Raw genomic sequence first — 25,350 nt, forward strand, 5'->3', positions numbered from 1 at the left:
GAAGTTCAAATTTTTCGGCTGGACGCCGCCGACGGATACTTCTAAGGAGCACTTCCACAGGTAAGTGGACTGTCCAAATCCTGTTCGTGACGCCAGAAGAGCCGATGTGTACCGCCCGGAGAGGGGCCCGGCCGCTTCTCCGCTGCTCGGGCTCGAGGTCTGGGCTCGTGTTGTCGGTGGCACGAGCGCCTTCAGACCAGGGGCCATGTCGCTCTGTTAGAGGGGAGGCAACAAGGTGGTGGTGGTGTGGAACGAGGCGCGCAGCCGGGTGGGCCGCGCGGTCGTCCTACGGGTCGTGACGCCACCCACGGGTCGTGGTGACGGGATGCACCACCGCTGCCGCTGGAGTGAAGGCGTGCTCATCCGGGATCGGTGTTGCGGCCTCAGCCTAGGTGTTAGCCCCTCCGTGGGTCGGGACAGTGTGTCCCGGGGCCTCCGGTGGTGAGGGAGGGTAGGAGACTGCTGGCGACGGTGTTGTTGTCGGGGTGCAGGGTGCCGTGCTGCGGTGCAATGTCGTGCCCGGATGGCACTGGTGTACTCACGATTAATTCACACTCAGAGTCACTGGTAAACCAAAGTTCGGGTATGGTCGGGTCCCGCAGCCGGCTGCTTGTGTCCCCTGGGAGGTTGATGGTGGCCCCTTTCCCTTGCACCTCTTGTTGTGGTTTTTCGGCTCCCCTGCCTGGACAGTGGTAGCCCGCTCCCCGGCGTTGAGCTGCCGGAGGAGCCCTCAGTTGCCCGGAGGCGCTGGCCCGTCGGATGTTTGGCCCTTGGCGGTGGCTCTCACCCGGTATCAGTGGGCTTTTGCCTTCTTTCGGGACTTTGGGTGTGGATGAACCCGTGAGGTCCAGCCAGCAATCAGTCAATTTGCCTAATCTCAGTGGCTTCTAAGCTTGGACGGGGTCTGAGTATCCGGTTTCTGGTGCTCCGGTACACGGTTGACTCCCCGGTTCAGGGCCGGCGGGCTCCAACCCAGGTCTGGTCCCTACAGTTCCGCCGGTTGCTGTACTGGTACTCCTGCAGACGGCCACCACCGTCTGCCTGCCTGACGTTACGGGAATCCCAGGCTCCAACCCGGGTTCCTGACAGCTCTGCTCCTCTACACCTCCTGTCACTGTCACTGAACACTACCAAAATCCTTGTATTTCCTACCTCAGGACAGTAGTCTGCTCAGTGGGCGTGTCTTTCCACCTGACTCCACCCACCTGGTGTGCTCTACCTGCCCTGGGGGAGGCATCAGGTCTCCCTTTCGGGTGACGGGTGTGTCCTCACAGGGGATGGCGGTGTGTGTGTAATGTGGAAGGTGTTATTACCTGTGACCCCTGGGGTCCAGGGCGTCACACATGCATGCCAGGATGGGGAAAACATGCATGCCAGGATGGAGGAAACATGCATGCCAGGATGGAGGAAACATGCATGGCAGGATGGGGAAAACAGGCATGGCAGGATGGGGAAAACATGCATGCCAGGATGGGGAAACATGCATGCCAGGATGGAGGAAACATGCATGGCAGGATGGGGAAAACATGTATGTCAGGATGGAGGAAACATGCATGCCAGGATGGAGGAAGCATGCTTGGCAGGATGGGGAAAACATGCATGCTAAACATACATGCCAGGATGGAGGAAACATGCATGCCAGGATGGGCAAAACATACATGCCAAGATGGAGGAAACATGCATGCCAGGATGGAGGAAACATGCCACAATAGGGTACATTTACCAGGAAGGGGAACATTTACCAGGAAGGGGAACATTTACCAGGAAGGTGAACATGCTAGGAAGGGGGACATTTACCTGGATGGGGGTACATATACCTGGATGGGGGTAAATTAACCAGGATTGGGAACATTTACCTGGATGGAGGACATTTACCAGGAATGGGGTACATGCCGGGATGAGGGAACATTTACAAGGATGGGTAATATGTCAGGATGCGGTACATTTACCAGCATGGGGGAACATGCCAGAATGGGGTACATTTACCAGGATGGAGGACATTTACCAGGATGAGGTATATTTACCACAATGGTGCCATGATGGGGACAAATATACCAGAATGTAGGAAATATATATCAGGATGGGGGACATGTTTACCAGGAAGTGGCACAGGAAGGGGGACATAATTACACAATGAAAGGGGAGGGGAGCAACTCGTACGTCTTTATGGGATTTCAAGATGTTCAGACTTTGAAATGTAGATGTGGATTACAGGGTGACATCTGACTGCATTCCATGCTAAAATCTCTGTCTAATATGCTGCAATTTTTTCCAGAAAGATCAACTGCTGTGTCTGTAAAGGGCTCAGCTTCAATGTGTGGTAAGCATGCATGAGTGTGATGCCCCCTGCTGAGGAGAAGACGGCAAAGGTAAGATTAAAATCAATTATTTACATTATAGGATTGGTTGGCATTTCGGAAAAAAAATTGGGTTTAGGGCTACAGTTTGGGCACTCGGCCTGTAAAAGGTTTGCCATGACTGTACTAGAACATGGGGCAAATAGTTTTCCTCTGGGGCCAGTGAAATTTTGTGACTCTTGTGGAGGCCGAACCCCAAAGCTAAACTTAATTCTGCTCATTATTATTATTATTATTATTATTATTATTATTATTATTATAATATTGATTTTATTGCTTAACCCCTTCACTCTCAAGCCTGTTTTCACCTTTATGACCAGCCCAATGTTTTCAAATCTGACCAGTGTTAAGGGTGCTTTACACGCTGCGACATCGCTAGCGATCTCGTTAGCGCTGTGACATGCCAGATCGCATATGCGATCCGCCGAGATCACACATAGGTCGGTTTTTATAGCGCCGGTCACATGTGTGATCTCGGCAGATCGCATCTGCGATCTGGTGTGTCACATTGCTAACGAGATCGCTAGCGATGTAGCAGCGTGTAAAGCACCCTTTACTTTAGGAGTAGTGATGGGCCGACCTGGAGTGTAAAAGCCTGGATCTGCACAGTTTCAAACGTACCCGAGTGCTGGGCCCGAGCCCGGAATTCTCAAGGAATTTCAGGTGATGATTCAGCGCTCAGGTAATACAAAAAAATTAAAGATAACTAAAAGAAAAAACTAATAAAGCAATTGACTCTTCATACTTACCGAGGCTCCGGTGCGACTGTAAGTGCTCCCGTGGCCTCTTATTCTTCAACTGGGGCCACTCATTAGGCTCATGCATATGCACTGTTTTCCCCGCCCACCGGCGTCTATGATTGGTTGCAGTGAAACCCGCCCCCACACTGAGTGACAGCGTGTCTGATACTTCCAATCGAAGAGCCTATCTGCAGGTTTATATTGTACTGTAAAGATAAATAAATACCATATTTTCGGATTATTAGACACACTTTTCCTCCCAAAAATTTGGGAGGAAAATGAGAGGTGCGTCTTAAAATCCGAATATAGCTTACAACCGGGTGCGTGCGGGCGGCCGGGTGCCTGTGGCTGCATGCGGGCAGCCAGGTGCTTGTTGGTGCCAGCTGCCTCTCTGTCCTGGAATCTGGCTCCCTCTCTGTGCCGGTGGGCGGGCGGGTGGCCTGCTGGCTGCCACTCTCTATGTGCGGGTGGGTGGCTGTGCAGCAGGTGTTCCAGTGTGTCCGCGGTCCCAGTTTCAAATGATGGCGCCGGGAGTCAGCTCGTGCGCAGATGGAGCTCTTGGATGAAAGCTCCATCTGCGCTTGCGCCGCTCCAGGCGCCATCACTTAAACCGGGACCGCGGACAGACTGGGACACACCGCAGCGGCCTGCTCCACCATCGACCCACTGCCACGCTGCTGCTGACACAACTGACCTGCCGCTGCTGATGCCACTGACCTGCCGCAGCTGACGCCAATGACCCGCTGCCGCCACTGACCCGTCGCCGCTGCTGCCACTACTGACCCTCCAATGTTGACACCACTCACCCACCACTGCTGACGCCACTGTCCCTCCGCAGCTCCCGCCACTGACCCACCGCCGCTGCCACCACGGACCCACCAAGGCTGCCAGCACATACTCTGCCTCCTGTGACCCCGCTTCACCACCACTGCTGCTCCCCTCTGGTAAGACAACACCGGAGAATAAGACGGACCCCATTTTTATTTTTTTTACCTTTTTATCTCTAAATTTGGGGTGCGTCTTATAAAATTAAAAATACGGTAAATAAATTAGCATAGGGTCACCCCAAATTTTGATACCCAGCACAGATAAAGCCCACGGCTACATGTTGCAGTCCCCAGCCGTGAGCTTATTGTGGATGTGCATCAAAGTAAGAGGAACCGCATATGGCTTTTTTTATTTAAATAAATAATAAAAAAAAACTTACGGTCCCCCCCAATTTTGATATCCAGTAAAGATTAAGCCCGGTGGGCAGGGAAAGCAGTACATGTGCATGAGCCTAGTAAGCGACCCTGGAAGAAGAATGCGAGGCCAAAGGAGCAGTTACAGCCGTGTAAGAGCCTTGGTAAGTATAGCCCACTTGCCCTTATCCCCTGTCTCTTCTACCACCATTTTTAATTGAATTATATATTGACCGGCATCCGGCCAGATAAGCGGGATCAATTTCGGGCTGGAACCGGATTTTTTGAATTTTTATGCCCTTAAACCAGAGAGTTATGTCACACAACATAGTTACTAAATAACATTTCCCACATGTCTACTTTACATAAGCTCAATTTTTGAAAGATCTTTTTTTTGTCAGGGAGTTAGAAGGGTTTAAAGCTTATGAGAAATTTATCATTTTTCAAACAACATTTACAAAACCATTTCTGTAGAGATCACATAACATTTGAAGTAAGTGTGAGAAGCCAAGGTGACAGAACATACCAAAGAGTGACACCATTCTAAAAACTGCACCCCTCACACTGCTCAAAACCACAGCCAAGAAGTTTATTAACCCTTTAGGTGCTTCACAGGAACCAAAGCAATGTGGAAGTATGCTGATACCTCATATGTGGTGGAAATCTACTGTTTGGGCACACGGCAAGGCTCGGAAGGGAAGGAGCGCCATTTGAATTTTAGAACACAAAATCATCTGTAATAGATAGCCGATGCAATGTCACGTTTGTAGACCCCTGAAGTACCTAAATAGTGGAATGTCCCCACAAGTGTCCCCATTTTGAAAACTAGACTTTTCAAGGAATTTATCTAGATAGTTGATGGGCACCTTGAACCCCCAGCTATTTCTCAAAATTTTATAACTTTGAACCGTGGAAATGAAAAAAAATACATTTTTGCCATAAAAATGTTATTTAACATCAAATCTTTCAAATTTACCAGGGTAGCAGGAAAAAATGTACCACACAATTTGTTGTGCAATTTCTTCTGAGTACACCAATTCCCTATGTGTGGTCATAAACTACTTTTGAGGCACAGTGCAAAGTGAAGAAGAGAAGGAATGCCATATTGTCATGCAGATTTAACTGGAATGGTTTGCAGGTGCCATGTCACATTGGCAGAGCTCCTGAGGTGCCAGAACAGCAGAAATCCCCCATAAGTGACCCCTTTTTATAAACTGCACCCCTCAATTAATTAACCTCACCTGCAGTGAGCACATTGTCACCACAGGTGTGTCACAAAATGTTATGCTATTGGGTGGTCAAGAAAAAATAATTACATTTTTACCTTTAAATTGTTACTTAAACTCAGATTTCCAATTTTCATAACAGGAATAGGTAAAAAAAAAAACCATAATGTGTTACACAATTTTTCCTGAATGTAACAATATCCTACATGTGACTGGACAGTACTGTTTGGCTGCATCACATGGCTTGAAAGTGAAGGAGGGCCTTTTGGACTTTTGGAGCAGAGATTTTCCTAGAATAGTTTGTGGACTGCATAGCCCCTATGTGCCAGAACAGCATAAACTCCCTTAAGTGACAAAATTTTGGAAATTACACCCCTCTGGGTATTCATCTATGAGTGTAGTGATGATTTAGTCTCTGGAAAACGCCCATGGAGTCAAATGCAGTGAATGTTGCACAAATAAAAATTGAAAAAAAGCCCTTGTTGTGCCCAGTACATTGTAATGCCCTTTCATTGTGCCCAGCTCGTGTTCCTGGAGACACACCCCCTATAAATAAGCTGCTTCGTCACTACAACAATGCCAAAGATGTGGATGTTAACTGTAGTTTAGGAACATTGTGAGGCTCAGAAGGGAGGGGACATTTGGGAGTGCAGATTTTGCTGGATTTCTTTTTTGGGGAGCCATAGCACTTTTCCACAGTTTTTGCATTACCAGTAACATGGAAGCCCACAATATTTCTATTAGCAGATGACGAACCTGAGTGGGGACTTGTTTTTTTTGTCAGTTGAGTTGCCATTATTTGGTGGCAATTTGGGGTACATAACATTTTGCATCAATTCATATTTATCCTGTCCTCTATTGCATCTGGATCCCTGAAATATGTGATTTAGTTCAAACCCCTGATGGACTAATGAGGCAACAGAGTTACTCCGAACTCCATTAGGCCTCTGTTCTACAGGGTCCATCTTTTCAAAGGTGATCAAAACTGTTGATGACCACACTTTTATTCATGTCGAAAAGGACTGTAAAAAGATAGGCACCACAGGCCAGGCAGGAGTGCAATATGACTCTCTCTGCCTCATTACATTGAACTTTCCTTTTAGAATTTTGTGTGAATCCCGTTTTTTAGAGATTTATAAGTAATTCTTGGTGTAAGCGCTCAGCGTAGAGTGCAGGATAAATATAAGCCACACTGTACTGTATCTTTGGGAAGCAGAATAAACAAATCAACAGCAGTTAAAAAATTGCATTTATTACTAATTTTTATGCTGTTCACCGAGCGGTATAAGTGATTAGGCGGCTTTATTCCTGTGGTCAGTATGATTACACAATACCAGGTTTATATTGTTTTTTTAGGTTTGGCTACTATCACAATAAAAGTGTTCTTTTTTTACAAATTAAATGTTTTTTACATCATATTTTGAAGGTTATAGTTTTTTTATTTTTCTGCTGACAGCCATGTGAGGGCTTGATTTTTGCAGGATGAGTTGGAGTTTTGATTAGTACCATTTTGTGCCATATAATACTTTACTTAGTCCATATTTGGGACACTAACTTTTATTATTTTGGTCACAAATATAATGCGTTGCAATGCAATGCTGCGATGACACAATCCTCCCAGAGGCTATCCATAGCTGGGTGACTTGGAGGTAATCATGATGATCTCCAGTCACCATAGTAATGATTTGGCCCTCATGATGGCACCAATTGAATGGGAGAGGGAGCGAATGTAGAAGGGACGGCAGGGTGCTTTGGTAGTCGCAGCGGGTACCACTATATGGCCGCAGAATAGCCCTGGATCAGCACTTTGCACCACCACTTCCGTTCCACTACAAGGGAAGGGTTGCTGGGACTTGTGGTGCGGGACACCCACTTCCAGGCCGGAGGATAGGACTGGTTCTAGCTTCTTCAGGGCCGTCTCACAGCTGCCGACTGCAGCAGGCCCCAGTGTTACCAAACAACACATAGAGACGAGATTTTTTTGAACCAAAACTTTCTCTTTACTGAGCATAGTCATAAATGGCCTTACATCTCGCCAGCGGCAGGCACATCTTATTTCTGTTACAACAGGTAGATGTAGTGGGCGGGGGCACAGACCACGGCAGGGGGGCTGCTTGAGACGCTCGGATCCGAGATCGTGGCTGTGGCTCGAGTGGCAGCCGGATCCGGGGCTCGTGCAGCAGCCCGTCACCCACAACTCAATAAAGAGGTTATTTACAGGGGAGAGTTTGTCAGTGACACCACACGTGGGTTGCGGTGATTGTATGGGATGCCCGAGGCTCATGGAGCGGGGCAGCAGGATGGTATCCCCTCCACAGGGAGGGGAAGTCCCAGGGCTCAGGTGAAGGTGGAGTGGAATACTGGGGCGCAGTCGGCGGGGATGGACCGGGTGATACCAGTGTACTCACTATTTGAATAAAGTCACACAGAGTCCAGGTAGTAAACCAAGTGCCGGATACCGGTAGCCTCCGGAGGGGTGTGCTCGGGTCCCGCACACCGGTAGACAGGACAGGGGCCCTTCCTCCTGCACTTCTGTGTTGTTGTCCTGTGTGTTGACTAGTCCGCATTAAACGGGGTAAGTCCACTCCCGGTGTCTTTGCTGTGGGAGCTGTCGCTTGCGAGATCTGACCCTTGGGATTTTAACAGGCACTTGCAGACGCCCTATCCCCTGCATTGGGTTTCCGTCTCGCTCTATCTGGGCTACTAGTGGGACAAGACCTGGAATCTTGTCCCCTGCTGGTTGATTGGAAAGGTGCTTGAAGCTGTCCTCGCCCTAGGGTCCAGGTACCGCAACTGTGCACGGCCTCCGGACCGGATTCCTGCTGTCGGCACCGGCGGGCTACAACCCTCATCTTCATACTTTCAGGCAGATTCATATAGTCCACAAAGGGGTCCATCTCACACCCACAGGGATAGCTGTAAGATAACTATCATCATCTTTTCTTCCAGGTGTACTGACTATAAGCCGTGATGGGGGTCCCTGGGGATGGCACACTTCTGTCCTGGTTTTTCAGGACCTACTCTTCCTGCGGAACCCACTGACCTTCAGCCAGGATAGTGGGTTTGTTGGGTATATGCCAGGGGCCAACCACCATCCAGGCCATCCAGACTTCACCCTTTTGAGACATGTTTCGGTCAGCCCACCTCTCACCAGGGCCCAACGTGTCTGGTGCCGGGATATGACCATGAGGGTCTCAATTTCTTCTCCTAGGGGCTTTACCTCACACCTCTCACAGGTATGGTATCTCTCTGCTACTCTGGAGGTCTCTCCTGTCATTTCCTGTCTTCCTAAGCTTTTTGTCTTACTAAGCTCCTCCCTGTCATTAGCTCTCCCTAGCCTGAGAGCACCAAGGGAAGTAGCTTTCCCCATGTGGCCATCTAGTGGTCGCACACAGAATATGCCATAAACCATATCAACATTTACCAGTACATTTACAGACGGGATTTGCAGGTCTGGGGTGGCAGAGCCTTACACCCCTTCACACGCACTCTCTCTCTCCCTCTCTCTCTCTCAGCCCCCTAAATGCTGCGCTTAATATTGATTGCAAAATTCAGTGAGTTAAATAGCCACGTGGGGACTGTTTCTGGCTGTGTCATATAAGCACAGCTCCCAGTGGCAATCATACAGTCACAGCTCCTATGCACGCATGTCCAAGGTTGGGAAGTCCCTGCTAAATAGAACATACTGGTACATCTAGGTTCGTGAAGGGGTTAATATTAAGCAGATTTATGTGTTGTCCACTTTCTCTTGTTACTGCAGCTTTCCTCACACACTGATTAGCACTTATGTTCATATGGTGGCTGCTGGTGGAGGAACATGTGACCAGCGCAGCCAATTAGCCTCCTTTAATAGACAAGCATCTTTCCCAGGGGTGGAACGATCGCGGTCGCAGGGGTCACCACTGCGACTGGGCCCGGGGGCTCATGGGGCCTGAGAAACTGAGCACTTGTTTCAGCTTAATGTGCGCCCAAGTGCACAGATCAAGCTGATATATATTGCAGCACTGACTGTCTGGTCCCTGAGCTGCAAATTGTGGCGTCACAGGACAGGAGGCAGCAGCCGGCTCTGGAGCTCACACATGTCCCAGCTACTTAAGCAATTGTATATTTATCGCGGGCGGGGGGTTACGCCGTTGCTCGACCGCTCGCTCGCGGCTCGGGTCCGGCTGCTGCTGGCTGCTCGGTGGCTCGAGCGTTGGGCCGGATCCGGGGACTCGAGCGGCGCTCCTCGCCCGTAAGTGAAAGGGGGATTGATTGTTGGGATGTAGTCCGTGACGCCACCCACGGTTTGTGGTGAGGTTGGGACACCACCGCTGCTCTGGACGGGGATCCCGGGAGCGATGACAGGGAGCAGCTGAGATGGTTCTCTCCCCTCCGTGGGTAGGGGGATTTGGTGGTCCCAGGGCTCGGTGTTGTGGGTTGGAAGGTGGATGGTGGGAGCTGGGGAGGTGCAGGGTCGCGGGGGCAGCGCAGTGCCAGGCGGCACAGTGGTACTCACTCAGCCAGTAACGTACACGGAGTCATTGGTAAAACAAACGGCTGGATGGACGGGTCCCACAGGCGGCTGCGGCTATCACTCCCGGTAGGTTGGCGGTGACTGTCTCTCCCTGCACCTTGGTTGTGTAGTTGGCCCCGATGGCTTCCCACCGGTAGCCCGCTCTCCAGCGGTGTGTGTTGCCAGAGGAGCCCCTTTGTGCCCGCAGGCTCTGGCCCTGGGAACTCTAGCTGTGGCGGTAGCTGTATTTCCCGTTCACGGTTGAGCGGTTGCCTTCTGTCGGGTCTTGGTTTCTGAGGAACCCCGAAGGTCCCCGTCGCTGATGGATTTGACCGGTTTTCCGGCGACTCCAAGCCTGGTCGGGGTCCGTAGGCCCTGCCGAATGGTGCTGGCTTTTCTTCGCTCCCCGATACGGTACCGGCGGGCCACCGCCTGACCCCGGTCCTCACGGTTGTGCGTCAATCGGCCTCGCCTGCAGACGGTCACCACCGTCTGCCGACCTTGCTGTGAGTGCCCGGGCCACGTACCCGGACACGGTCAGTCAGTTGCTCCTTTACCACTTTACTCCTCTCTCTCTCTCACTCCGAACTCCTCCACTACTCCAAACTACACTGACTCCTTTTCCCGCCTCCAGGACTGTCAACTCCTCAATGGGCGGAGCCAACCGCCTGGCTCCACCCCACCTGGTGTGGACATCAGCCCCTGGAGGGAGGCAAGAAGGATTTACCTGTGTGACTGGTGTGCCTAACCGGGGTGTGGGGTGTGTTGTTGCTGTATCTGTGACGTCCTGGCTTGTCCAGGGCGCCACATCCCCCCTTGGTTAAACGCAGACCGTTCGCAGGCTGCCCGTCCATCACCGGTTTTAATTTTCTTTTTGTAACTGTAGAAAAGATATAAACATACGGTAACGGTAACAGAATTAAACATATGCATTTCCTTTTATACAACTTCCCTTATGGGAGGCACAGTGCTTAAACGTTACTAAACATTTTATAAACGGTACGGCTTCCGCTCTCCCCCCGCCCAAACAACCTGGTCCTGATGCTGCCCCTAAGAAAATGGGCAGCACCCCTTGCCCCAGTCCAGAACCAAATTGCCCGAGCGGGTACGGTCTCTTTCAGGGGACCCACGTCCATGGGGACCCCCTGAACCCCCGGAGGATCGCCACCGGTTACGGTAGTGGCGGGCCTGGGTCATCCATTCCTCCAGGCCCATCCTCCAAATCAGCCTCTCCGGAGGCGGCACGGTAAAAGCCAACATATTATTTACAAGACACTGAGTTTGTGGTTGCCCTGCAAGTTCACGGGCTTGTCCGTAAGAAGTTCCTTACGCACGGTTGCAGAAACTCCCCACGGACACAACATGCCAGCAACGGCCGGTTTAATCACGGTGTTAATCTGGTCACAGTTCGGTTGATTACTTTTCATTCTTTTTCTAACAACTTTGCTGATGGTCCCAATGGGGACAACTGCTGGCGGGGGACCGCTGACATCACTTTAGGTCCACCCCACCAACCGGGGGAGGGGGCTGTGCGGGTCCTCGAGGCCCCTGGCCTCCTCTCAGTCGGACACCCAGGGCGTACCAGCCCCTTTCCCCACAGTGCCTGGTGTAGTTGACGAGGTCACCAGGGAGCAAGTTACGGTCCGGATGGTCCTCCGGCAAATGGTCGTTCACGTCCCTTTGGGCCACAAAAACCTCGGCCTCGAGGCCCGGTTCATAAATGAAGCCATACCCCCTACGGGTATCAAATCTTTGCACTTGCCCTTCATACCTTGGGCCCCTCACCCGGAAGGTGGCTCTTCGGAGGCGCTCCTTTTCTTCAATCGTGCGGGCCACCAACTCTGCCTTCCTCCTCTCCCTCTCGGCAATCTCCCGGCCCAGCGGTGTCTGCTCCCTGTCCCAGTAAGGGGCTGCTGCGGGCCCATGCGCACGGGTCGGGCCCCGCGAGACCTCCTTGACGCTGCCCACCACTGGCAATCTGGGTGGGAGGTCCCGCGGTGTCATGGCCTGGGGTGCTGTCTCACAGCGGTGACCCGGCGCAGCCTCAGCCGAGGCGTGGGGAACGGGCACAGGGATCCTTCCTGCTGGGCCTCCGCCTCCTGTATGAGACGGACTGCCAGAGTCGGTACAGGGCTAGGCACGGTCACCGGTGCCTCCAGTATAGCTTCATTGACGGGCTCGGCTTTCGGTATCTTCCAAGGAAGCGGCTCAGGACGGTCACGGGCCTCGGCTGCAGGTCGGTCTGCTTGGGCGGATTGGCAGGGTACCGCTACCGGTTGCGGTGGTAGCGGGCCTAGTGGCGGGGCAGCAGCAGCCAACACGGGTAGTTGGGGAGGTAGCAGGGCGAGCGGGTGTAGACCCGCTAGGGGTACAGGGGAGTGGGTCACTTACCCGCTCTTCCAGAACTCCCTCCACTTCGCGTCTCCATATGGCCGCCACCACATCTGCCATGTCGGCCTCCCACTCCTCCAAGAGGAACTGCACTTTGATCTGCAGGCGGTTGCGGAGCTGAGCGGTCCGGACCTCCACCCACGCCGCGGTGCCGGGCACGGGGGTGACGGTGTTGTTGGTCGGATGGTGCATCGCTGCGGTGGCCTCTTCCAAAATTCAGGAACCAGAAAATGGCCACGGGGTCCTGGCGTCTCCGCTTTTATAGCCGCGGTTCACATGTGGCCGGCTGCCATTCCGTGCCCCCTTGGTCTCTTTCCGGCACCTCCTCTTCAGGGGTGAAGCTTTGGCTTTCGCGCCTCCACTGCTCGGGAAGACGCTCGAGCGGGGAACTTTTCGCGCCCAATATGGCGGCTTCTGAAAATTTTCGGCCGGACACCTCCGGCGGGACACAAGGCGCACCTCTACCAGACGGCAGAGCGGTAAGATCCTGTTCGTGACGCCAAGTTGTCACGGGCGGGGGGTTGCGCCGCTGCTCGACCGCTTTCTCGCGGCTTGGGTCCGGCTGCTGCTGGCTGCTCGGTGGCTCGAGCAGTGGGCCGGATCTGCGGACTCGAGCGGCTCTCCTTGCCCGTGAGTGAAAGGGGGATTGATTGTTGGGATGTAGTCCGTGACGCCACCCACGGTTTGTGGTGAGGTTGGGACACCACCGCTGCTCTGGACGGGGATCCCGGGAGCGATGACAGGGAGCAGCTGAGATGGTTCTCTCCCCTCCGTGGGTAGGGGGATTTGGTGGTCCCGGGGCCCGGTGTTGTGGGTTGGAAGGTGGATGGTGGGAGCTGGGGAGGTGCAGGGTCGCGGGGGCAGCGCAGTGCCAGGCGGCACAGTGGTACTCACTCAGCCAGTAACGTACACGGAGTCGTTGGTAAAACAAACGGCTGGATGGACGGGTCCCACAGGCGGCTGCGGCTATCACTCCCAGTAAGTTGGCGGTGACTGTCTCTCCCTGCACCTTGGTTGTGTAGTTGGCCCCGATGGCTTCCCACCGGTAGCCCGCTCCCCAGCGGTGTGTGTTGCCAGAGGAGCCCCTTTGTGCCCGCAGGCTCTGGCCCTGGGAACTCTAGCTGTGGCGGTAGCTGTATGACTGCTGAGACCCACACCCCTCAAACAAGACCCTCCCATGTCCGATTAACCACTCCGAGACCAAATTAACCAAAATACAAACTTTATTAGGAGAGCTTTATCAAAATTAAACAACTCTCATCTTTTATTGTGGATGGAGGTCGGTCACAGCACAATTAACCATTATTAATCAATACTTTCAAACGAAACTTTGTGCCAGGCCGGACTTCCGGCGCACTTTAGCTTTCGTAACCGAACAACTGTTTGGCTCAAAACCGCCACGGAGGAGCAGAGGCCCTAGACTGTGCTCCGACCCCCACCCATAAAGAGCAAAGCCTGCTCAATACCTTCTTGCGGCGGGAACCGAGGTCATTTCACCCGGCATGAATGACGAGGACCACTGGAGTTAAGCAGACCTGGCAATCTCCACAACTTCAGGTATAACTTGAGCCCATATGAGACCCCTGATGCCTCTCCAATTCACCTCGAAGCCACGAAAGCCAAATATAGGAGTGGCCCAGTAACCAAATTACAAACTTAGCGGCGCCTAAAAGGAAAAAACTGTTAGTGACACGTATACAATAAGGCAAACCTGTTTAAGTAATTGATTAAAGAAGCAATAATACCGGACTAATACATTTCGCAAAACATGCAGAAAACCACCGGCCTATGCATTGGGCAATCCCGCCCAAGCGGCCTCAGTCGCCGCCCCTATCCAAAGGAGTGAGTACCAAACTCGCTGGCGGGCAGACCCAGAAACGTCAAACATTTACGAAAAACCGCTAAGAATTGGAATCTCGTCAGAGGGGAACTGTCTTCATGGACTAGAATGAAGAGTTACCATGGCGCAAAGTGATGTAGTTACGGATCAGTCTAACAGGGCATGCTGGGCCAGGAATAGAAACAAAAATAACCAGCAGCCATTCCCGGTTTGATCAGTCTTAGATTGCCGAATTCTTATCCTTAAACCCCCATTACCCGATGTGATGTCGTCGTGCCGAAGGCCCCCGTGGGTGCCTCCGGCAGGAGAAAGCAACTCACCAATGCGAAATGCGCCAAAAAGGCTATAGCAAAAGAAGCAGAGAAAAGAGTAGACTCGAAAGGAGGCCGATGATAGTAGGAAGAAGGCTAAAAGAAACCGGCCTTCTGCGCTCCCTTCTAGGCTGCCCCCTGCCCCACACCTTAACTGCTTGTTGGACTATAAAAAATTTAGTAATGTCCAACCAACCTCGTAGTTTGAAATGGAAAGCAAGCCCCGGCAGATAGTTCAGGTGATACAGGTACTGGCAGGTAACATCCAATCTGGCAGAATCAAATGTAGAAACCGTGTAATTTACTGCCAAAAAAACTAACCATTCCGCCCATGCCTTACCGTAAGCCAGCCGGGGCCCCTGAAGACGTCACCAACGGCATCAGCTGCATTCCAACAGATCCCATATGCTGTGTGGGCACGATATTCCCTCTGTTTGGGCGCAAGGACAGAGCTGTCGGAACTTCTGAAATTGAAAACGGGAAAGTGAGTCGGCGATAGTGTTGCACCTGCCAGGCACATGGCGAGCCCGGAACCAAATATTGAGCTCAAAACTTGAAGCACAAAAATTTAAGTAATTTTGTAACTGGCAAAGAGGATGAAGTCAGGTGATTTATCACGTACTTCACCCTCATGTTGTCAGTCCAGAATCAAATCCGTTTATTTCTGAAGGGCGGGCACGAGATGGCGACCGCTGTCACAATGGGGAATAAATCGAGGAGAGTTAGATTGGACATGAGACCATTGGCGTGCCAAGATTGGGGCCAATGCTCAGCACACCATTGAACACCGAAATAACACCAAAACCCAATGATCCAGATGTGTCGGAAAAGAGTGATAGCTCTTCATTGGGGGCAAAGTTATCCTAGAAACAAGTTTGCCTATTGTACCTGGATACAAAATCGTTCCAAATGAACAAATCAGCCCCTAGGCGGGATGTAATCCTGGTACGGAGATGGGGAAGCCAAACGCCTTTTGTAACCAGTGATAACCTCCGGGAAAAACTCGACCCATTGGCATGACGAGACAGGCAATACTAGAAGGGCCAAGAAAGATTGCATCTGATGGAAGGTCACTCTACGGACCGAACAAAAACCTCATGATCAGTGAGCGCAGCTTCAATACATTGTCATCTGGGAGACGAAAAAACCATCGCATTTGAATCTATCTCAATACCAAGAAAAGAAAGGACCGGCAAAGGATTTTTCCCCTTTGCAACGGGACACCGAATCTTGACATCAAGCTGCAAAACGTATGTAATAGAAAGTGGAAGTGAGTGGAATCTTGGGGACCTACAAAAAGAAGTCATCAAGATAATGAGTAACGGATTGAGAACCGGATTCAACTTGTACAACCCATTCCAAAAAAGAACTAAATAGCGCAAAATAGGAACAAGAGATTGAGCATCCCATAGGAAGGCACGTATCGTAGTCATAACAACCGTCTGCAAAACATCCCAACAACTGGTAGCATTCAGGGTGGACTGGGAAGAGGCGAAAAGCCGACACAATATCTGACTTGGCCATCAGCGCCCCCCCGCTTGCCGAACTAAACCCATAGCTTTGTCAAAAGAAACCTACGTGACTGACGTGTCCAATTCAAGTATACCATCGTTGACGGATGAACCTCTCGGGTGAGACAGGTGATGAATTAGACAGAATTTTCCTGTTTCCTTCTTAGGAATGACCCCAAACGGAGACACCCGAAAGTTGTAAAAAGGTATCACCTTAAAGGGTCCCTTAAACCTGCCTTTATCTAACTCGCTGTTTAGTTTATCAAGCAAAACCTCATGGAGTTCCGTCGCTGACTTTAGATTCCGGACAAAAACGGGTTGTCTGTTAAGGTTAAAAAGGGGGTAAAGAATCCAAAAGTGAAGCCGAAGTGCAGCTGAGCTGCCGCCTCTTTATTGAGGTACCGATCGAGCCACAGCCCCGTCTCTGATACGCTCACTGGTGTCTCGATTTTCAGGTGAATTTGACGACTTTGTTGGCAATTTTGCCGAAGGCGGGAGCATTTTTCTGCTGCATGGGGGCCTCCGCAGGTAGAGCATTCAAGCTTATATCTGCAGAGACCAAAGAATCGGCAGTGCCGCTGGGTCTACGCACGGCCACTGAACTGGAACCGGCCGAGCTGCCAGGGGCCGCGACATGAAAGGGGACTTTAGGAGTCATCATGAAGCGCAACCAGGAGTCCGTAGCTTTAACAAGTCAACATATATAAAAGGCTCAGGACAACGGTCAGGATGTTTCTGACCCATGCACACCCTAATACGAAAAGGCTTGCAGCCAATTATTAATAGTTTTTGCAACCCTGGGTTTTTTTTTTTTAAAAGGCCGTTCAGCAGAACCCTCTCCTTGTCTACAGTAAATTGATCAGTGGAAACAAGCAACCAAATGTCTATATAATCATTTGCCCAAAATATTTTTTTTTTCTTTTATTTTTTACAGTCTCTGGGTCAAGGTGAGAGTCTAAGGGGGGGGATACCGCAAAAGAATGTATCCTTATGTATATCAGCCCTAGGAGGGGGCTCGTATCTCTTTTCAGGTTGATTTCAGAGTAATAAAGGCTTAACCAGAATTTTTTTTTTTTATTTTTTTTTTACTCGGGGTATTTAAATGGGCTAACAGAGCTTTTAATGACATAGCTGTAGTATCGGCACCTCCCCAAGCCCCAGAATAAGTGTACTCACCGACCGCTGGAGCATCCGTGGGATTCACCGATATATGTTGAGCCGCTACCGATCCGGCGGCATGTGGTTGAACCACATAGGGTTCGGCATCTCTCTGGCGGCACGATCTGCGACGAGAGTGCCTGCTGGATGTCCTGGAGTCGTCGGATGAATCAGCCGTGGTTGATGGCGAACGCCATCCTGATGACCGAGACCGACGGCTTCTGCGAGAGGATGTGGACCGTCGCTCAGAATAGGCAGAGCGGCGATCGCGATCCCTACTGGATCGCCTGCGTCTATATAGGCTACGGGAATGTGAGGAGTCAGAGGAGTCGGAGGCAGCGGAGCGGTGTCCGCGCCCAGGCGTCACCTACCATGGGCCGTGCTTCCAGCACCCGCTGCATCGTGGACAGGGAGGACCCGGGGTAGGTTCTGCAGCTCCGGGGGCAAGGCTGACACTGTATGTGATGCGTGAGGCAAGGCTATCCCCTCTGGTGCCGCTGGGGGCAATGCCAGCACCTGCGGAGCAACAGGATGCAAAGCCATCCCAACAGTAGCTGCAGGAGCAGCAAGCGGCAAAGCCATCACCGCAGGTGCTGCAGGAGCCATAGCCATCACTGTTGCCACCGCAGGGGGCAAAGTCATTCCCCCACTCATGTCTATGTGTTGAAGAGACAACTGGGGAGATAACATTGTAGTTGAGGGAGCAGCTGCCCCCACCCTGCCTGCTTCTCCATTAGTGCATTGTGGCAGGGGAGGTAAGAGTAGATAATTGCATCCTACTAGCAAACTCCTCTGCTGAGGAGGATCTGCAGCTATCATTTCCTCCCATGGCTGTGTGTGGGGACACTATTACAGGTGGAGTGTTGGGCTGAAGCAGCAAGGATAGGGTTAAGCCTTGCCTCCAGAGCGCAGTGATTTGATTTATTAATTACAGTGGCGCCGCTTTGCCTGTAGGACAGGAGAGGCTTGCGGCCGCCGCGCGTGTTACTGTGGTCGAGCGTGTGGGCGTTACTGAGCGTGGGAACGTGCACGGCGCGCACGTGATTTGCGGGCACGTGGGGCGCGCGCCCGCCCCGCGCGCGTGCGCAGTGTGTGACTCAGACGCTCCGGCAGGCGGCTTAAACAAGCAGGTCGCCTGCCGGCCGGATTTTGCGTCTGAGCCTCAGGAGGAGGGGAACGCTGCTCACCTATAATAGCAGCAAGCCACGCGTCACCGTCCCTCCTGATCCTGTCCCTGACAGCCTTGTCCAGCATGTCAGCCATCTCTCACCGGAAACGACAGCAGCGTCCGGATCTCACAAGGGGAGGAGAGACCGGAACCAGGAAGAGGGGGAATATTTATATTGGAAAGAGTGGGATCATGGGAACATTCCCATTGGATAACACCCCTGGAAGGGGGAGGAGGGAGAATCGGACATGAGAGGGAACTTAACCCCTTACTACCAGGGCACAGCAGTCAGGGTGCATTCAGTAAAACACTGACATGCCCTATTTTCCCGTTCACGGTTGAGCGGTTGCCTTCTGTCGGGTCTTGGTTGCTGAGGAACACCGAAGGTCCCCGTCGCTGACGGATTTGACCGGTTTTCCGGCGACTCCAAGCCTGGTCGGGGTCCATAGGCCCTGCCGAATGCTGCTGGCTTTTCTTCGCTCCCCGATACGGTACCGGCGGGCCACCGCCCGATCCCGGTCCTCACGGTTGTGCGTCAATCGGCCTCGCCTGCAGACGGTCACCACCGTCTGCCGACCTTGCTGTGAGTGCCCGGGCCACGTACCCGGACACGGTCAGTCAGTTGCTCCTTTACCACTTTACTCCTCTCTCTTTCTCACTCCGAACTCCTCCACTACTCCAAACTACACTGACTCCTTTTCCCGCCTCCAGGACTGTGAACTCCTCGATGGGCGGAGCCAACTGCCTGGCTCCACCCCACCTGGTGTGGACATCAGCCCCTGGAGGGAGGCAACAAGGATTTACCTGTGTGACTGGTGTGCCTAACCGGGGTGTGGGGTGTGTTGTTGCCGTATCTGTGACGTCCTGGCTTGTCCAGGGCGCCACATATTCACTGCTCTCCACACCCATAATCCTGCCCAGCTCTTTACACTGAAGTCGGTGCTGAGAAGTGGGTGGGAATATGGTCCCACTTTCACCCCGCTGCTGGCTTTGAGCATCTGATGGGCAATTGTATCCCCCACTGGGCCACTGACAGTCTCTCCTACAGCATACAGCGCATATGCTGCATGTTCCATCTATCAGAAGAGGGGAGTAATGCTGTGCACAGCCATTCCCTACATCCACTACTCCGGAGCCTCACAGGAGTAAGCCCCGCCTACCGGCACGGAGCTGCTGTGGAGTCTCAGGCCTGTACAGGGAGTGCTGCAGAAATATGAGAGACTTCTGAGGAGATTGTGTGAAGCCCCGAGAAGCTGCATTACCTTCAGGGACTCCACGTGGAGGGATCCTCTGGTCACAGATATGGTCAGGTTGACTTCTATGGGAAAAGATTCGTGACGCCACTCTCGGTATTGCGGTCAGGGGGACTGCCACTGCAGATTGGGTAGCACCTGGGGCTGATGGTAGGTGCAGTTAGGTGGTGTAGCCCCCCGAGAGTGGGGCTGGCCCCAGGGCCCGGTGTAGGAGTGTAGTGCAGCAGGTCGTCGATGAATCCACACACAGTCCAGAATGTCTTTCAGGGGTTTTACTCACAATTGATGTTGCAAGTGAGCCAACCCGGGCGATGCTGTGACAGGCTGCAGGAGAACCAGGTACCTTCAGGCTGAATCCAGAGGTGACTACCAGCTCGCCTTCCTAGCCCTCTGTTGTTTGTGGTGACCCAGACTTGGAGTCCTACGGGGTCACCCAGGGAAGTTGCTCTCGGCCTGTTCTCCCCTTTTTCGGCCTGTCTGCTTGTAGCCCGAACCAGGTCACTCTGGCTGCTTGCCTCCTGTGAACTATGGGCCCTCTCGTTGCTACGTGGCTCTGGACTCTGTGGTGGTTTGGTGAGGGGCATGTAGTGCTCCCCCACCAGCAGGTTTAGCAGGCTTAATAAATAAGTTCCTACTCTGGGGACCTGTAACCCCGTGCGGGCAGAGTCTACTAAGCAGTCCCCTTAATCCACCACCTCTCAGCCCTCCTGGCCCTAGGTGATGTTTCAGGCGACACTACCAGGTAGCCCTTTCTCCCCCCGCCAGTAGCCACTGCACCTGCGGTGTCAGACTAGTGCCTCCTCTCATCTGCACTCTGTGCTCTCCTCACACTAACTGACTCGGCTCACTACTCCTCTCCCCACTGTGCCTGCCTCCGCAACCCTAGCAACCAGCCTCTCAACCACACCCCTTCAAGTGCAGATGGAGGCCACACCCCCTCCTGAATTCCCCAGGGGTCCCTTCAAAGGTCAATGTGGGAGACCTAGCTACTATGTGCCTGTGTGTGTCTACACCCTGGTCAGCCTTCAGGTTTACCTGTGTTGTACTCACTCAGCATGAGTGCAATACTCAGTGGTGCCTGACCAGGTCAGGGGTGCCACAATTTTATCCCTCTCTCCTGCTACTGCCATTGCTCTGTAAGTCTGCAGTAGCAGGAGGTTCCAGAGAAACACAATGCGACCTGAAGTGAGTACTGGAGCTCCCTGAATAATGACTCTAGCCCCACTGCCCTCTTCGATCCTCCTACTTGCCTCTCACAGCTGCACTCTTTTGCCCCCCTCCTCCACAGCTGCACTCTGCTGCCTCCTCCCTCACAGCTACACTCTCCTGCTCCCTTCCCCACAGCTGCACTCTCCTGTCCCCTCCCCCACGGCTGCACTCTCCTGTCCCCTGCCCCACTGACCTGTAACTGATGATATGCCTCACCGCTGTCCTGTGATGGTGGCCGGGTCTCCTCATCTTCATGGTTTGCTGTCAGACATCCAACTTTTTTATTTCTTTGTATATACAGTGTGTACAAAATACTCACATATGCATTATATAAAGAGAAATCTAGTGTATATTGCTGAATTTGTGTGAATGTATGTGTGGCATTTTTAAAATTCAGATACTAAAAATGCAGAATTAATACTAAAAAGGCCAAAAACCCTCTTAAAAATACAAAAACTCATGTACCATTAAAAAAAAAAAAAAAAAAATACCATTTTTAGATGCAACATGAATAAATCTATACTGGTATTTATAGCACAAATATAATGAACAGGAAAAGAAAAGATGGATAGGGCTATATACCAGGATGGGGACAAAGATACAATTATGGGATGGGAAAGTTAGGTGCTGAGGGAAAGAAGCTCTTTCCCATGCTCTGCTATACATTTTTCCCTCAGCACCCAGCTTTCCCATGCTCTGCTATACATTTTTCCCTCAGCACCCAGCTTTCCCATGCTCTGATATCCTTCAAAACCCAGATTTCATATATTCTGATATCTATCTTGTCCTCAGCGCCCAACTGATGCTGAGTGATGGGTCACCCACCCATCCCATGCTCTGCTATACATCTTTCTCTTAGCATTCAACTTTCCCATGTTTTGCTATAAATCTTTCCCTCGCCACCCAGCTTTCCCATTCTCTGATATCAAGGGCAAGCTGAGTGCTGAGGGAAAGTTGTATAGCAGAGCATTGGAAACCTGGGTGCTGAGGACAAGATGGATATCAGAACATGGACAACTGGATACTGAGGGGAAAAAGGGATATCGGAGCATGGGAAAGCTGGTTGCTGGGGGAAAGAGCCAAGTGCCAGCGTAATAATCCTGTACCCCGAGGAGGTCCCGGTCCTAATTTTGCACCAGGGCCCATCAAACTCTAGTTACGCCACTGCTTTTCACACTGGTACCAACAAAAATCAGGAGAAAGACTAAAGTCTCATATACACTGGATATAAAAAGTCTACACAACCGTGTTAAAATGGTGGGTTTTTGTCATGTAAAAAAAATCCTAACAAAGCAAATCATTTCAGAACTTTTTGCCATCTTTAATGTTGACTATATTGTGTACAATCCAACTGAAAAATAAATAAAAATCTTTTTTTGATGGAAAGAGGAAAAAGAACTCAAATAATAAATACATTTCCACTGTTAAACAAATACTTTTTTACAACATTCACTCTTCCTTGCAGTAGCTCCAGATCTGTCAGATTGTGGGGGCATCTGCTATGTACAGTGCCCCCTTCAGGTCACCCACAGATTTTCAATTAGATTCAGGCCTGGGCTTGGACTGGGCCATTGCAAAACTTTCAGCCTCTTCTGGTGAAGCCATTCTTTTGTTGATTTATAGATTGTTTAGAGTTTTTAGGTTGAAATCCAAAATTCCTCTTCATCTTCACATTTTTAACGGAAGTAAAAAATTGACTGAAATTTGAAATTGTTCATAATTATCTTCACCTTGACTAAAGCCCCAGATGCAGCTGACAAAAAAAACAGCACAAAGCAAAATGCTGCCTCCACCATTGTCACTGTGGGTATGGTGTTCTTTAGGTGATGTGAAGTGTTGGTTTTGCACCAAAAGCACCTTTTGGAATGATGGCCAAAAATGTGAACGTCAGGCTCATCAGGACATAACACATTTTTCCCACATACATTTGGCAGACATGATGTAGGTTGTGGCAAAACTTAGCTGGGCTTATTTTTGTATGAAAAGGCTTCTATCTTGTCACCCAGGCCAGACATTTGGAAGATGCGGAAGATTGTTTTCACATGCATTACATAACCAGTACTTAGGCCATGTGCACACTTTCACTATTTGCAATTGATTTTCCTGCATCAATACCCAGTGTTTACCAGAAAATACTGATGATTTTTTTCCTTCCTTTTTTTTTCAAAATCATTTGAATGGATGAAAAACTCTGCAGATAAGAAAAAAGCTTTTATGATTTAAATCCACAAAGAAGAAATTACCAGCCCGAGGATGAGATTTCAGAAATCGCCTTCAGCTCACGTGTACTGTAAAACACAGTGGGGAAAAAATTCACAAAAACATTAGGAAAAAAGCGCAGCATGTGAATAAAGCCTTAGATGTCAGTATTTGTAATCCCCAACCAGAAACCAACAGAGAAATGTGTGCCGCCCCTGCAGCAGATCGAACTGCTCGGATCCGGGATTAGTGATTACTCGTGGCTCGAGGGTCTCCGGACCCGGGGGCTAGGGGCCACACTCAAATGCAAAAGGGGGTATTTACAGGGGGGATATAGTTTGTGATGCTACCCGTGGTGTACGGTAATTGGGCGTACCACCACTGCCGTTGGGAGTACCCGGGGTGATGGAGTGGGGCAGCAAGGTGTCGTTGCCCTCCACGGATAGGGTTAGGCCCTGGGACTCTGGATGCTGCAGTGGGATGCAGGGGGATGCACAGGCTTGCTGGTTGTAGGGGTTAACTGTGTACTCACTCAGCAAATAATCAGACGCTGACAACCGGGTAAACCAAGTCTCTGACTGCCGTTGCCTCTCGAGGGGAGCTCGTCCGGGTCCCGTCCCCTGCAGCACTGCCTGGTGGTCTGTAACATGCCTCCTGGCACCAATTTAGATTGTCCGTTGTGGCCCGATAACTTAGAACTATCCGTGGCCCCGCTCCCCACTGTGGCTAAGTGAAGTGCTCTCAGGGGCTCTCGCTTGGGATTTCAGTGGGCCACTTGTTAGGGAACACCCTATCCCCCTTGTTGCACTACTTCCCCTGATCTCTGAGCTGGGTGGGAACAGTCCATAAAGGCCCTCTCCTCCACAGGTTAATTGCCGAGTTGCCTTAAGCTTCTCCCCGACCTAGGGTCCGTGTACCTCGCCGTGCCTTCGGACCTGGACCAATGATAGAACCAGGCTGATGGCCGTCCTCCTCCACGGGTTCCAGGCACCTAGCCTCAATCCCCTGCGACTGGTGGTCCGACTCCTCTAGGTCCAGACCACCGTCTGCGACCTAGTTTACTTCTCCCTTGGGAGCTACAACTCCCAGCTTCCTTAGAGCTCCTCACAGCTCGAGGGCTACCACTCAACTAACTCGACACCTCCACCTCCCTGCCTGACCCCTAGGTAGGCGGCCCTATTCCTGCTTAAGCAGCCCACTGGTGTGCTTGACAGGTGTGGTGCAAGGTGTATCTAGGATTTGTGAATGCTGATGGAGGCAGTACTGCAAGATGGGGACCAAGAACCATGGGGGGTTGAATACTGCACGGGAAGGGCAGATTGTGCAGGACCCTGTGACGACCCGAATAGGCCAGGGCGTCACAAATGTATCATAGGAAGATCTTCTCTTCTGAGCACAATTCTCTATATCGTGTTATAGAGATCGAAGGAGGATTTATTAAAATTCACCCCAGTACATCGCTGATCGTCACCACTTATATACTGTGAAGCCTGATTTACACGGGACGACCGATTGTGCGATTTCACAATCGATCGTACCCGCCCCCGTCGTTTTTTCGTCACGGGCAAATCGCTGCCCGTGGCACACAAACTCGTTTAACCCCCGTCACACGCACTTACCTTCCGAACGACCTCGCTGTGGGCGACGAACATCCACTTCCTGAAGTGGGAGGGACGTTCGGCGTCACAGCGACGTTACATGGCAGCCGGCCAATAGAAGCGGAGGGGTGGAGATGAGCGGGATGTAAACATCCCGCCCACCTCCTTCCTTCCATTAAGCCGGCGGGTGCCGTGGGACGCAGGTACGCTGTGTTCATCTTTCCTGTGGTGTCACACAGAGCAACATGTGATGCCACGGAAACGATGAACAACTTGCACCCATGAAAATAAACGAGATTATGAAAGTTAACGACGATTACACGACTCACGATTTGTGAGCGATACTGCATCGCTCGGAGGTGTCACACGAGACGACGTCGTGCGCCATGCCGAATGTGCGTCTCGAAAACCGTGACCCCGACGACATATCGCATGAGTCTCATACTTCACCTTATTTCTGTTAATAAATCTGAATTTTGGGTAAATCGGATCTTACTTTGTCATTAATTATACATGGAGCTGATACTGATCCAACAACGAGCAAAATAAGATCAGGAAACTTCTCCATTTACAATATTACAGATCAGATGGATTAGATTGTTACTTCTGATATCTATGGACAGGATTATATCCTCCGTTATTTATCTCACTGCTGATTGGCCCATAAAGCAGTAGATGATGTAATCTCCTATAATCCGGTGATTTGCCTATTT

Source organism: Anomaloglossus baeobatrachus, chromosome 1 (genome assembly GCF_048569485.1).
Source record: "Anomaloglossus baeobatrachus isolate aAnoBae1 chromosome 1, aAnoBae1.hap1, whole genome shotgun sequence".
NCBI lineage: Eukaryota > Metazoa > Chordata > Amphibia > Anura > Aromobatidae > Anomaloglossus > Anomaloglossus baeobatrachus.